The sequence below is a fragment of the Stenella coeruleoalba genome (assembly GCF_951394435.1).
Source record: "Stenella coeruleoalba genome assembly, chromosome: 16".
In the NCBI taxonomy this organism is placed as follows: domain Eukaryota; kingdom Metazoa; phylum Chordata; class Mammalia; order Artiodactyla; family Delphinidae; genus Stenella; species Stenella coeruleoalba.
Window position 1 is genome coordinate 45,394,040 of NC_137162.1, and position 14,781 is coordinate 45,408,820.

The 14,781-nt window shown below is 38.4% G+C and overlaps 1 protein-coding gene across 11 annotated transcripts in view; it reads right to left on the reverse strand.

Moving 5' to 3' along the window:
• Positions 1 to 14,781, reverse strand: part of MARCHF8 (membrane associated ring-CH-type finger 8) — a 113,952-nt gene that overhangs the window by 92,853 nt on the left and 6,318 nt on the right. For 2 of the 11 annotated variants that reach the window (XM_079900676.1, XM_079900678.1), the window contains exon 2: positions 5,036 to 5,104. The exons of 8 other annotated variants lie outside the window; for them this stretch is intronic. The gene's annotated coding sequence lies outside the window, so the exon portion shown is untranslated. Of the gene's footprint in view, positions 1 to 3,307; positions 3,321 to 5,035; positions 5,105 to 14,781 lie in introns of those variants that run through there. One more of the 11 variants, XM_079900681.1, reaches the window with a different exon arrangement.

Here is a 14,781-nt window from a genome sequence, read left to right on the forward strand (position 1 = left end):
TGTATTTCTACATAATAGCAACAAAATGAAAGTGAAATTTTAAAAATTTATCTTAATGTCAAAGAGAAGATTAATTATGAATAATCTTAATGAAAGACACGCATATCTCATATACTGAAACCTACAAAACACTGCTGAGAGAAATTAAATATCTAACTGCACAGAGACATACACCTTGTTTGTAATTTGGAAAATTCTCTACTACAAAGATGTTGATTCTGCCCAAATGAGAATTCTATTCATATTCCTACCAGATGTTTTTGCAGAAATTGGCCATTTGATTCTAAAATGTGTAGGAAAATGCGAAGGATCTAAAACAGCCAAAACAATTTTCAAAAAAAATAAGTTGAAGGACTTACACTTCAAGACTTATTATAAAGTCACAGTAATCATCAAAGTATGGTCCTGGCGTAAGGACAGACAAACATATCACAACAGAGAGTCCAGGAATAGACTCACACTTACATGGTCAACCGACTTTCAAAAGAGGCACCAAAGCAATTCAATGAGGAATGGAAATCCTTTTCAACAAATAGTGCTAGAGCAACTGGATATCCATGTAGAAAAAAAGATAAACTTTAACCCCTAATCTGACCTCATGAACAAAAAATAATTTGAGATGGATCATAGATCTTTTTTTAAATTTTCTGATGCATTTATTTTGAAGAACAGTCTTCTGACTTCAAAACAGAAAAAGTTCCATGCTCTGACTTTTATTTTTAATATGTTATTTTTCCAAGCCAGTTTCAAAGCAGCAAATTTTCATGAGACAGTAAGCTTCAAAAGTTTAGTTCAGTACACACATCTATTTTTTCCTTCCAGTCTTATTGAGATATAATTGACATACAGCACTGTGTAAGTTTAAGGTGTACAACATAATGATTTGACTTACATACATCATAAAATGATGACCACAATAAGTTTAGTGAACATCCACCATCTCACACAGATAACAACATTAAAGAAATAGAAAAATATATTTTTCCCGTGTGATGAGAACTCTTAGGATTTACTCTCTTAACAACTTTCATATATAACACAGAGGAGTGTTAATTGTATTTATCATGTTGTACATCACATCCCTAGTACTTATTTATCTTATACATGAGTGTTTGTACCTTTTGACTATCTTCATCCAATTTCCCCCCGCCCCCGCCTCCAATAGCAACAAATCTCATCTCTTTTTCTATGAGTTTGTTTTCTATGAGTTTTTCTATGAGCTTGTTTTTGAAGTATAATTGACCTACAACCCTATGTTGGTTCCTGGTACCCAACATAGTGATTCAATATTTCTATACATTTCAAAATGATCACCATGATAAGTGTAGCTGTCATCTGTCACCACACAAAGATATTATATAATTATTGATTATATTCCCCACACTGTATATTTCATACCTGTGAGTCATTTATTTCGCAATTGGAAGTTTGTACCTCTTAATTTTAACCTAAAAGCCAAAACTATAAAACTCCTAGAAATAAACATAGGAGAATACCTTTACACCCTGTGTGTAAGCAAGATGCAAAAGCACATGACAAAATTCAACATAAGGAGGGACACCAGAATGTCTCCCCGTGGTGTTGGATTAACATTAGTAGTATCAATACAAAATCACAGTTTTTAAAATATATAAGTAAAAAATGCAGATATATCTGTACATGTGCATATGTGTCTTACATACACACACAAACATATCTTAGCTCTGTCCACAGAAAGGGAGTAGAAGTAATGACACGCTAGTTGTACCCAACATGCACCCAGATCTTGTTCCCCACTAACAGGAACAAGGCTCCCTGGAGAAAAGCTGATTTGAGGGCTGAGGCACATAAAATGAGCCCAGAGCACCTTGTTGCACCAGAAAGCAAAAAAATGTTCAAAGAATTATGGTGACATATAAAAAGGAGACAGAAGCCAGCTTGAAAGGATTCACACTGACTAAGTCTGGGACAATTATCAAAATAATTAGAGTAATGAATCATAGGCCACTAAATAAGAACAGATCTATGAATAATTCAAATAAATAATTAAATAAATAAACGGGTGTGGAGCTCTTCTTTACAGCAGAACACCAACTAATAAATACAGAAGGAAGTATGGAGTTGGAAAATCATCACTGGATGCTAAAACGTGTGGGTGAATATTCGATGAGGAACAGGGTATTTATATAGTGTTAATAGTTATTAACTTCAAAGGGAAAATCTGTATCTTGGCAGTAGAGAAATCTGGCAAATATCAACTTCTCCAAGGGTCCAAAGTTATCACCAATACTGGAACAAACTAACGTCAGGTGGCTCTAAACTGTCTTGCACTGAGAACAATAAAAATCACTTTTGTGTTATTCCATCTACAATGTATAACCTGACTCTAACCATGCGGAAACTTCAGACAAATGCAAATTGAGGGACATTCTAGGAAAAAAGCCCAAAAAAACTGGTCTACAGTCTTCAAAAATGTTAATATCAAGAATGACAAAGACAGGTTGAGGAACTATTCCAAATCAAAAGAGACTAAATAAACATGACAACCAAATTCAGCATGATTCTGGATTGGACACTGGACAGAGAAAACACAAGAGCAATAAAGGACATTATAGGGACAACTGTTGAAAATGCAATATGAACTGTGAGTTAGACAACAGTACTGTATTATTAAATTTTACTATGCTCATATAGCAGAATGCCCCAGGTCTTAGGGTATACACAACGTAGACTCAAATGAATCAGAAAAAAATGCATTTATATATGCATAGAGAGAGAGTGATAAAGCTAATGGGGTAAATTTATAACAATTGGTGAATCTTAGTAAAGGATATATGGTAACTCTTTGTACTCTTACAATCCTTCTCTAAATTTGAAATCATATCAAAATTAAAAGTCACACATAAAGCAAAAGACGTAATCATAAAATTGGAACAGTGTTTCGCCAAACACGACAGAAAAGGTCACTTCCTTCAACATATAAATAAATTTTATAAAGGAATCAGAAGAAAAGGAGTAACACCCCAAAAGATTAATGGGAAAACAACATGTACAGCCAATTCGCAAAAGAGGCTAATGTACTTTTAAAGGAAAAAGAAAAACAGTAAAAACAAAAAATAAACTTCATTAATAATTTAAACAGGCAAAGGAAGATAACAATGAGATGTCTTCCACCTGTTAAGTCAGTTATTTTCTTTTTTAAAACACTCAACATTGGCAAGAATGCCCTAAAATGGCCACTCAACACCCTGCTAGTGGGAATGTTAATTAGGAACTTTCAGCAATGCAGTTCACCAATATAAGCCAAGAGCTTTAAAAATATCCATACCACTTCACCCAGGTTCATGACACTGTCCTAAAGAAATCATCTGGGGCTTCCCTGGTGGCGCAGTGGTTGGGAGTCCACCTGCCGATGCAGGGGACACGGGTTCGTGCTCCGGTCCGGGAAGATCCCACGTGCCGCGGAGCAGCTGGGCCCGTGAGCCATGGCCGCTGACCCTGCACACCCGGAGCCTGTGCTCCGCAACGGGAGAGGCCACAACAGTGAGAGGCCCGTGTACCGCAAGGAAAAAAAAAAAAAAAAAGAAATCATCTGAACTGTGGATTCAAACGTATGCCCAAAGTTACTCATCAAAGGATATTTACAGTAGCAAAGTTCTTTAAAATAAGCTATATGTTAAGCAACAGGGAAATGGTTAAATAAATTGGGATATAACCATAACATGCAGTCCTTAAGAGTTGCTAAAAATGGAAAATGTCATGCAACGAATGTTAAGAGAATAAAACTTATAAAAATGGGCATTCAGGATGACCTTGATTAGATAAAAAACAATCAGTAAAGCCTAGAAAAAAGCACTAATAATGAAAATTGATTGTTTGAAAATGAATAAAACAAGGACTGTGAACACCTGTTCCAGTCTCGAGTTTATCTATGAGATCTCTCCTTGCCCACCCCTCACCACCTGCCCCCACCCAAGACAGAGCCACCATTCCTTACATGGTGGTATCACTTGCAATTACCTTGTCTCACTCCCTCAGCACTCTGAGCATTTCTTGAGGTCGTGGCACCATCCCCAGATGCACTCATTAAACACTTGATGCTTCATATTTACAAATTCCTCCACCTCATTTCGTACACGTAAAAAAATTATTGACTCTAGCTACTAAAGTCACCTCAAAAATGAAATCTAAATTGAATAAGGAAGTTCACCAAGATGCAGTTTCTCTTTTCTTTGCTTCTTTCAAATAAAAACATTGAGGAGAAAAGAGCTTTCTTTTGAAACTCCAGACTCCCAAGGCAGGCTTCAGACAACATGAAGACATCACATACCTGATTAGTGTTGTACGCTAGGACCACCGGTGTCATTGTCAGCTCAGTTTCATGTCAAAGAACATTTGTTTTTAAGTCTAATCATTAGCTGCCACCAAAAAACACACCCATCTGCATGTTGCAGTGCTCAGCCACTACCCAGGGCCACACCTGACTCCAGCCCTAGTCCCCACTGATTCCACCTTCCACTTGGCAACTTTCCACCTAATTACCTGAGCAGAGCACAATTAGGAGGAAGAGGCTGTGACCAAGGCTGGCAACATGGAGAAACCAGATGGGAGTAGGATGGCCACAACTGTGGCAGGGGGCTGGCTGAGAGGCATTCGTAAGTCAGTGGTTTTCAACCAGGGTGATTTTGCCCCCCAGGGGATTTTGGCAACGTCTTAGAGGTATTTCTTGTTGCCAGAACTGTCGGGAGGCTACTGGCATCTAGTGTGAAGAGGCCAAGAAAGCTGCTAAACATTCTAAACTGCACCAGACAGCTCCCACGACAAACTACCCACACACAAATGTCAGCAGCGCTGCAGACCAGGACACAGAGTGCGTAAAGGAGACCTCAGGTATTTTAGGAAACACACACACACACACACACACACACACACACACACACACCCCCTCCTCAACCAGATGCTAAGGCAGGATGAGATAGTTGTTCCTTTGGACCAAAATTCTACCGCAGGAGCTGGAAACAAGAACATTATAATTTAATAAAAGTAATAAGAATACCTTTTTCTCCCCAACGGCTTGCTCTGCCACATATCATATATTTCTTCAAAGACTGCCTCACAGCAGAAACTGTAAGAAGATAATACTATCAAAATTGCCCAGACTGGTAAACATCTCCAGAGAAGTTGGCAATGCACCCACATAGTTGATGACAAATTTAGCTGCATATCTCAAGGACCTAAGAACCCAAACTCACAGTTCCCAGCTTAGCTTAAAAGAAAAGTGGCAAGCATTCAAATACCGTATGCTAACACATATATATGGAATCTAAAAATAAAAATGGTTCTGAAGATCCTAGGGGCAGGACAGGAATAAAGATGCAGACGTAGAGAATGGACTTGAGGACACGGGGAGGGGGAAGGGTAAGCTGGGACGAAGTGAGAGAGTGGCATGGACATATATACACTACCAAATGTAAAACAGATAGCTAGTGGGAAACAGCTGCATAGCACAGGGAGATCAGCTCTGTGCTTTGTGACCACCTAGAGGGGTGGGATAGGGAGGGTGGGAGGCAGACACAGGAGGAAGAGATGTGGGGATACATGTATATGTATAGCTGATTCACTGTGTTATACAGCAGAAACTAACACAACATTGTAAAGCAATTATACTCCAACAAAGACATTAAAAAAAAATCAAAGGTCATTCAAAAAGAAGAAAGTAATAGTGCTCCTTTCCCCACATGAATCATCAAAAACCACGTAAGAGTTAAGAGAAGCAACATTTTCAAAACTGAGAACAAAATGTACTCAGTCTGCACTTCAACCAAAAACAAACTGCAAATAAAAAGGAATTTATTATATGAATTGTCATTATTATAATTCAGTTAAAGTTAGTGACCTCTGTGCCACATTACAATATGTTTTTTCTTGATTATTTTAACAACTTCATCATGTCATGATTTCTACCCATGGGAGGCCAGAAAGTTAGAGAAGTCATCCAGCACCATCCCTGGCTGAGAATTAAATAACCTCGACCTGACTCTATCATTTGTCAGTCTGACCTTGATTTTTGTCCTTTCAGTGTTAGGAAGCATCCAGCACTTAAGGTGGCCCATTTCGATGAGCCACCTTATCCTGTTCCTCATCAAACATTCACCCACACGTTTTAGCATCCAGTGATGATTTTCCAAGAGCGCCACCCTTCCATCCACAGGCATTAGTTTTGCCCTCGATTAGAATTGCGTGAAACAAACTTAATTATTCTCAATATATCAGCACTTAAAAGTTTCTGTAAAATTATCCTGCCCTCCCCACCCAAATCCTTTTTCTTCTCCTGGTTGTAAGATGTGTTCTCCTCATGAACTGTGTTATAACTAGCTCAATTATGATTCAGTGAGACAAAAAATGAATGGAAGAAAGAGAAGGAATCTTAGAGATCAACCAGTTCAAACTCAACCGTACTTTTATAAATGAGTAAAATAAGGCAGAAAGGGATGAAGCAAGGCTGCTTGGCAAAAGTCAAGCAGCTATTCAGGAAAGCTGGGGGTGGAACTCAGGTTTCCTAACTCTTAAGTCTAATCTCAAGTTGTATTAGATGCTGTTACTAATAGAATTGACATTTTTAAAGTTTTATGATAACATAGAAAAATATTTTTAGTTTTAATAAGTTAAAAACAACTCACATCATCACAATCACTTTATGAAGTAGTGTAACTGTGATCATCCACACTTTATGGATGAAGAAACCCAGCCCAAGGTCATCATTAAGCACTGAAGCTGGCTCCAGAGCCATATCCTTAACTGCTATGCAATCTGGGTAAGCACTAGAACATTCCTAACACTATCACAACTGAATTAACAAACTTAAGACTTTCAGTGATTCTTTAAATTTTTAATGCTTTGATATAATCTAATATAAAGATATCTTTCCTGAGAACATATTTAAATTAATTTTTAACAAATCAAGTTAAATTTAAAGATTTACAGTATGTAGCCTCCTGGCATAAAATAAAAGGTCATTTAAACTTAAAAATTAGCTTATAGTATTAAAGTATCATCTTCTACATCAACTACCCTAAAGAAATTCACCAAGAAGCAAACTAATCTTTCTGGGAGCAACACAGAAGGAACTGATTATGGCTTGGAGCTTTTTGAGAAACCTTAGCCAAGCAAAGCTTCATGCTCTCAATTATTTCCAAAGGCTCTTCCACGTGATTGTGTGCCATGAACAATACAAGCACTGAGCAAATAACATATGCAATCTGCCTAATTCATACAAATGAAATAAAATATTAAGAAGTAATAAAGGTGTGGACTGAATACTTAGGTTTAGTTCCTCTTCCACCAAGACTCTATTAAAATGATAATAAAAGGATTTTTTAGAAAGAAGCAGCTTACACTTCTGGGAAGTTAATGTACTTTTCCCTATTTTTCCACTAAGGACAAGTAAAAACTCTGCACATTGTAAGTAAAAATAATACAAAACTCTGAAAGGCAGAAAGGAGGAGGCATACCAGCTAGGGACCTCAGGATTCAAGGAAAGACATGGTGTTCAATTTCCTGGGTTTTCTTTTTGCCTCATATAATCCAAACTTGGTGCTGAAGAATTGGTAAATCCAGAAACACCAAGAAGTGTAAACAAACAAACAAAAAAGCCCCAAGAAAAGCCTGCTCTTTCTAATAACCAAAGGAGTAGGAAAGGGTCAGCCTAGAAAGACAAAAAAAAAAAAAAGTAGACAACAATCACCCTACTCCAGCCAAATACCACAGAAAAAAACCTGTGGCCACACCCCTACCCATGCCAGCAAAGACCAAGGGTAGACTAGACATCTTCTCTCACCAAGATGTAACAAAGCATCCCAACATCCCCATCAGGACGCTATCAAAGGAGGCTGAGTAGGTAGCTGGGACTTTCATCCCCACCACTGCTGTGTCTTGGTTAAAAAAAAAAAAAAAGTCTCGGGGCTTCCCTGGTGGTGCAGTGGTTGAGAGTACGCCTGCTGATGCAGGGGACACGGATTCGTGCCCCGGTCCGGGAAGATCCCACATGCCACGGAGCGGCTGGGCCCGTGAGCCATGGCCACTGAGCCTGCGCGTCCGGAGCCTGTGCTCCGCAACAGGAGAGGCCACAACAGTGAGAGGCCCGCGTAACGCAAAAAAAAAAAAAAAAAAAAAAGTCTCGGCAAAGGTATAAAGAAGAGCTAAAAGGAAATTTCAGAACTGAAAAATACAATTACCAAAATACAAAAACCAAGAGATGGGCTCACCAGAATGGTGGGGACAGAAAAAAACGGTGAACCAGAAGACAGACCAATAGAAACTACCCAATCTGAATGTCAAAGAGAAAAATAAACTGAAAAAGAAAAATGAACAGAGCCTCAGGCACCTGTGGGTCTATAACTAAAGATTTAACATTCATGTCATCGGAGAGAGCTGAGCTGAAAAAGTACTTGAAATAATGGCTGAAGATTCCCAAATTTGGCAAAAGATGTATTTACAGACTCAAGATTCTGAGCAAACCTCAAACACGATAAACTCAAAGAAATCCTCAGCAAGATATGGAACAGTCAAACTTCTGAAAACTAAAGAAAAACATATATATCTTGAAAGCAGTGAGAGAGAAATAACACCTTACCTACAGGGGAAACATCATTTAAATGGCAGCAAATATTTCATGAAAAATCAGGGAGGCCAGAAGGAAAGACACAACACCTTTCAAGGACTGAAAGAAAAGAACTGTCAACTCAGAACCTTATATCCAAAAAAAAGAATGCTTCAAAAAGGAAGGGGAAATCAAGACATTTGAGACAAAAGTAAACTAAGAGACTGTGTACCAGTAGATGTACCCCCAAAGGGTGAAACGGCTACAGGAAGTTCTCTAAACAGAAAAAAGAATCCTTAAAATATTAGCAAACAGAATTCAGCAAATATAAAAGGAATTATAAACCATGACCAAGTGAGGCTTATTCCAAGGATATAAAATTATTTTCAATTTTTGAAAATTAATCAGAGGGAGGGATAAATTGGGAGATTGAGACTGACATATACACACTATAATATATAAAATAAATAACTAATAAGGACCTACTGTATATCACAGGGAACTCCACTCAGTACTCTGTAATGACCTATATGGACAAAGAATCTAAAAAAGAGTGGATATATGTATATGTATAACTGACTCACTTTGCTGTACAGCAGAAAGTAACACAACATTGTAAATCAACTATACTCCAATAAAATTTTTTTTAAAAAAGGAAAGTAATCAATGTAATCTACTATGTTGAGACTAATGAATAAAATCATATGATTCCAATGAACAAAGAAAAAGCGTATGACAGAATTCAACACCCATTCACGATTTAAGAAAAAAAACTCTCAGAAAAATAGGAATAAAAAAGAACATCCTTAACTTGAAAAACAGCACCTACAAAAAAAAAACCCTACACCTAATATTATACTTAATGATAAGAAAACAATTGCTTTGCCCCTAAGACTGGGAAAAAGGCAACTCTTATTTACAACATAGTGCTGGAAGTTCTAGCCAATGCAGTAAGGCAAGAAAAGAAACAAAAGGCATGCAGCTTAGAAAGAAAGAAAACTGTACCTATTTTCAGATGACACAGAAAGTCCCAAGGAATCTACAAAAAATACTCGCAGAATAAGTGAATTCAGCGAAGTTGTAGTATACAAGATAAACATACAAAAATTAGTCATACTTCTAATACAAACAATGAAAACAAGGACACGGAAATTAAAAATACAACACCATTTACAATCATGAAAAAATACGGCATACTTAGGTGTAAATGTAACAAAGACCTTTTATGCTGAAAACTATAAAATGCTCATGAAAGAAATTAGAGAATAAACTAATAAATTAAGATGCATACCTGCATTCATGGACTGGAAGAGTCAACAAAGTAAAAATGTCTATTATTCCCTAATTAATACACAAGCTTAACAAGATTCTTGTCAAGGGCTTCCCTGGTGGCGCAGTGGTTGGGAGTCCGCCTGCCGATGCAGGGTACGCGGGTTCGTGCCCCGGTCCGGGAAGATCCCACATGCCACGGAGCGGCTGGGCCCGTGAGCCATGGCCACTGAGCCTGCGCGTCCGGAGCCTGTGCTCCGCAACGGGAGAGGCCACGGCAGTGAGAGGCCCGCGTACCGCAAAAAAAAAAAAAAAAAGGTTCTTGTCAAAATCTTTTAAACCAAAAAAAAAAAAAAAAGGTTCTTGTCAAAATCTTTTAAAGACTTTTGTAGACATAGACAAGATTATTTTTAAATGCATATGCATATTTGAAGAGAAAAGCTAAAACACTTTTTTTTTTTTGTGGTACGCGGGCCTCTCACTGCCGTGGCCTCTCCCGTTGCGGAGCACAGGCTCCGGACGCGCAGGCTCAGTGGCCATGGCTCACGGGCCCAGCCGCTCCGTGGCATGTGGGATCTTCCCGGACCGGGGCACGAACCCGCGTACCCTGCATCGGCAGGCGGACTCCCAACCACTGCGCCACCAGGGAAGCCCCTAAAACACTCGAAAGAGAAGAGAATGGGAAGAATCACTCTACTGATTTCAAGACTTATTATAGAGCTACTGTCAAGACTGCGTGATACTGGCAGAGAGACAGACATATAATTCAGTGGAAAAGAACAGAGAACCCATGAATAGACCCACACAAATATGCCAAAATGACTTTTAATTAAGCAATTCAGTGAAGGAAAGAGAACTTTTAAACAAATGGTGCCAGAGCAATAAGGGGAAAAGAATGAACCTCAAATAAAGTTTCAACACCTTACACAAAAATTAACTCAAAATAGTTCATGAACTTAAATGTATAATCTAAAAGCTTTTAGGGGAGAAAAAGCATTAAAAAAAAAAGCTTTAGGATTTAGAGTTAGACAGAGTTCTTAAACTTGACACCAAAGCCTTGATTCCCAATTGGAAAACTTTATAAATTGAACTTCATAAATATAAAAAACTTTTGTTCTTCAAAGGGTAAAAAGATCAGCCACAGAGTGGGAGAAAATATTTGCAAACCACATATCTGACAAAGGACTAGTATCTAAAATATATAAAGAACTCTTAGAAGTCAACAACAACAAAAATCCAATTAGTAAATGGGCAAAAGACATGAAGAGACTTTTGCTGAGAGAATATACAAGTGGCTAATAAACACATGAAAATATGTTCAACCTTACTAGCCATTAGGGAAATGCAAATTAAAATCACAATGAAGTTATCACTACATATCTACTAGAATGACTAAAATTAAAAATGGTGCCAACAGCAAAATGTGGGCAAGGATAAGGAGAAATTGAACCATCCTTTCCATATTGGTAGGAATGTAAAATGGTACTCTGGAAAACACTTGGGCAATTTCCTAAAACATATCATGTGAATATCATACAGCCCAGCAACTCTAGGAGTTTTATAACCAGAGAAATGAAGTAATATGGTTACAGGAAAACATGCACACAAATGTTTGTAATAGCTTTATTCAACTAGATGTCCTTCGGCAGGTAAGTGATTAAACAAATTATGGTACATTCATACCATAGAATACTATTCAGCAATGTAAAAGGAATAAAAAAAGAACTATTTGGACATGAAACAACAATGATGAATCTCCAGAGAATTATGCTCAGTGAGAAAAGCCAATCCAAAAAGATCACATAATGTATAATTCCATTTATATAATATCCTTGAAAAGACAAAATTATAGAAATGGGAGAACAGATTAGCGGTTGCCAGGGGTTAAGAAGGCAGTGGGAGCAGGGAGAAGTGGGGGTAGTTATAAAAGAACAACATGAGGGGGACTTCCCTGGTGGCGCAATGGTTAAGAATCCGCCTGCCAAAATGCAGGGGACATGGGTTTGAGCCCTGGCCCAGGAAGATCCCACATGCCGCGGAGCAACTAAGCCCGTGCGCCACAACTACCGAGCCTGCACTCTGGAGCCCACGAGCCACAACTACTGAGCCCGCATGCCACAACTACTGAAGTCTAGAGCCCTTGCTCCACAACAAGAGAAGCCACTGCAATGAGAAGCCCGTGCACCGTAACAAAGAGTAGCTCCCATTCGCCGCAACTAGAGAAAGCCCGCGCGCAGCAACAAAGACCCAACGCAGCCCAAAATTAATTAATTAATTATTTTAAAAAACAACATGAGGGAACCTTGTGGTGACAGACATATTCTGCATCTTAACTATAAAGATGTCAATATCCTAGTTGTGATATTGTACTAAAATTTTGCAAGCTGTTAACTTTGGAGAAAACTGTATAAAGGTTAAATGGGATCCCTCTACATTATTTCTTACAACTGCATATGAACCTACAGTTATCTCAAAATGAAAAACTAAATTTAAGAAAAAGGAAAAAAAAAGACATAAATCACAAGGCCACAAATGAGGAGAGATGGCACCCAAGCAGACAAAAAAGATTTCAACTGTTTTTTAAAGACAGAAAATATGGGAATACTAATTAATTTAGCAAAGTGGAGAAAGCCACAATAAAAAGTATGTGAAATAATAAATATACAAAATGAGCTAATTTGCCTATAGGATGCCAAAGAGCTCAGGTCTCAGGTTTTGAGTACTAGTAAAATACTAGCTAAAAATAGAAACTTCTACAAATAAAACAACTAGTTCCTTGGCCACCTCTCCAACAGAAACCGCTACCAGAAGTGGGATGCTATCATAACAAAACCCTCAACAAGTTGCATTTTTCTTAGTCACCACTCTGTACGCAATGAGGAATTTCATATCAGAGAAGGAAAAGATGATGATCCACCTCATGCAGTAGAAAAATGGTTACAAAACCTGTTGATGGCTGTAACTCAGAAGGCAAATCACACACATGATGACTTTAAAACTGTATGGGGAAAAACTGGAAAATGAAACTTTACAGTGTAGGCTGATTATTATTGGCTGTTTCTAGCAAAAATCAAAAATTTATTTGGTTATTGGTACTCTGAATTGACTGGAAGCAAATGGATTAAGAGTCTGCTAAGTTTCTGTAGGAAATGTATTGGCAGAAAAACAACAGGCCCAGATTTAGAATGTCTGTTCAAGACTTAAAAACAACCTCTGGGGGCTTCCCTGGTGGCGCAGTGGTTGAGAGTCCGCCTGCCGATGCAGGGGACACGGGTTCGTGCCCCGGTCCGGGAAGATCCCACATGCCGCGAAGCGGCTGGGCCCATGAGCCATGGCCGCTGAGCCTGAGCGTCCGGAGCCTGTGCTCTGCAACGGGAGAGGCCACAACAGTGAGAGGCCCGTGTACCGCAAAAAAAAAACAAAACAACAACAACAAAAAAAACAACCTCTGGGAGTCCAACCTTCTACAAACAGGCAAACTGCATGATACCCAGGACAGCATGCTTCCAGCATCAATTCTGGACACAGGGTGTGAGCAAACAAAATAATGGAAAAAGAAGAACCTAAGGATGTTCCCTGGAGCCATGGAGAAAAAAGGATGTGAGTGTTTCTCCCAGGGAACAAAATCAGAGTCCAATCAAGAAACATCCTTCCCTTCCAGGGAAGGGAACCTTCCTTTATATCTGTCCATAAACATTAAAGAACTGCTACAGAAGAGTAAATACTGTGTGTCTATGCTTCACCTTCCAAATGCTACTGTTTACTAGTCATGTTGTGCCCTTATTACAATACTTTGGTGAGGAGAGTAATAAATAATGTGTTTTCTTAATTCATTTGAACAAGAAAGGCTTATCTGGACCTGATAAGATAGCCTGGCACCACTCAAAGATCCCATACAGGCATACCTCATTTTATTGTTCTTCATTTTACTGGGACTTAGCAGATATTGCATTTTTTACGAATTAAAGGTTTGTGGCAACCCTGCATTGAGCAAGTCTATCGGCGCCATTTTTCCAACAGCATTTGCTCACTCTGTGTCCTCTGTGTGTCTGTGTCACACTTTGGTAATTCTTAAAATAGTTCAAACTTTTTCACTATTCTTGTATTTTTATGGTGATCTGTGATCAGTGTAATCTCTGATGTTACTATTTTAATTGTTTTAGATGCCATGAACCATGCCCATGTGAGATGGCAAACTTAATCAATAAAAGTTGTGTATGTTCTGACTGCTCTACAAACCAGCTGTTCCTGTCTCTCTCCCTCTCTTCAAGCCCCCCTATTCCCTGAGACACACAATAGTGAAAGTAGTCCAGTTAATAATCCTCAAGAGAAGGGATGGTTTAAATGAAACAAAGAGTCCTCTCACTTTAAATCAAAAGCTAGAAATGATTAAGCTTAAGAAGGAAGGCATGTTGAAAGCCAAGACTGGCTGAAAACTAGGCCTCTTGCACCAGTTAGCCAAGTTATGAACGCAAAGGAAAAGTTCTTGAAGAATATTAAAAATGCTGCTCCAGTGAACACATGAATGATAAGTGAAATATCCTTATTGCTGATATGGAGAAAGTTTTAGTGGTCTAGATAGAAGATCAAACCAGTCACAACATTTTCTTAAGCCAAAGCCTAATCCAGAGGAAGGCCCTAACTCTCTTCAATTTGATAAAGGCTGAGAAAGATCAGGAAGCTGTAGAAGAAAAGTCTGAATCTAGCAGAGGCTGGTTCATGAGGTTTAAGGAAAGAAGATGTCTCCATAACATCAAAGTGCAAGAGGAAGCAGCAAGTGCTGATGTAGAAGCTGCAGCAAGTTACCCAAAAGATCTAGCTAAAATGATTAATGAGGTTGTTATACTAAACAACAGACTTTCTATGAAGATGAAACTGTGTTATATCGGAAGAAGATATCATCTAGGACTTTCATAGCTAGAGAGAAGTCAATG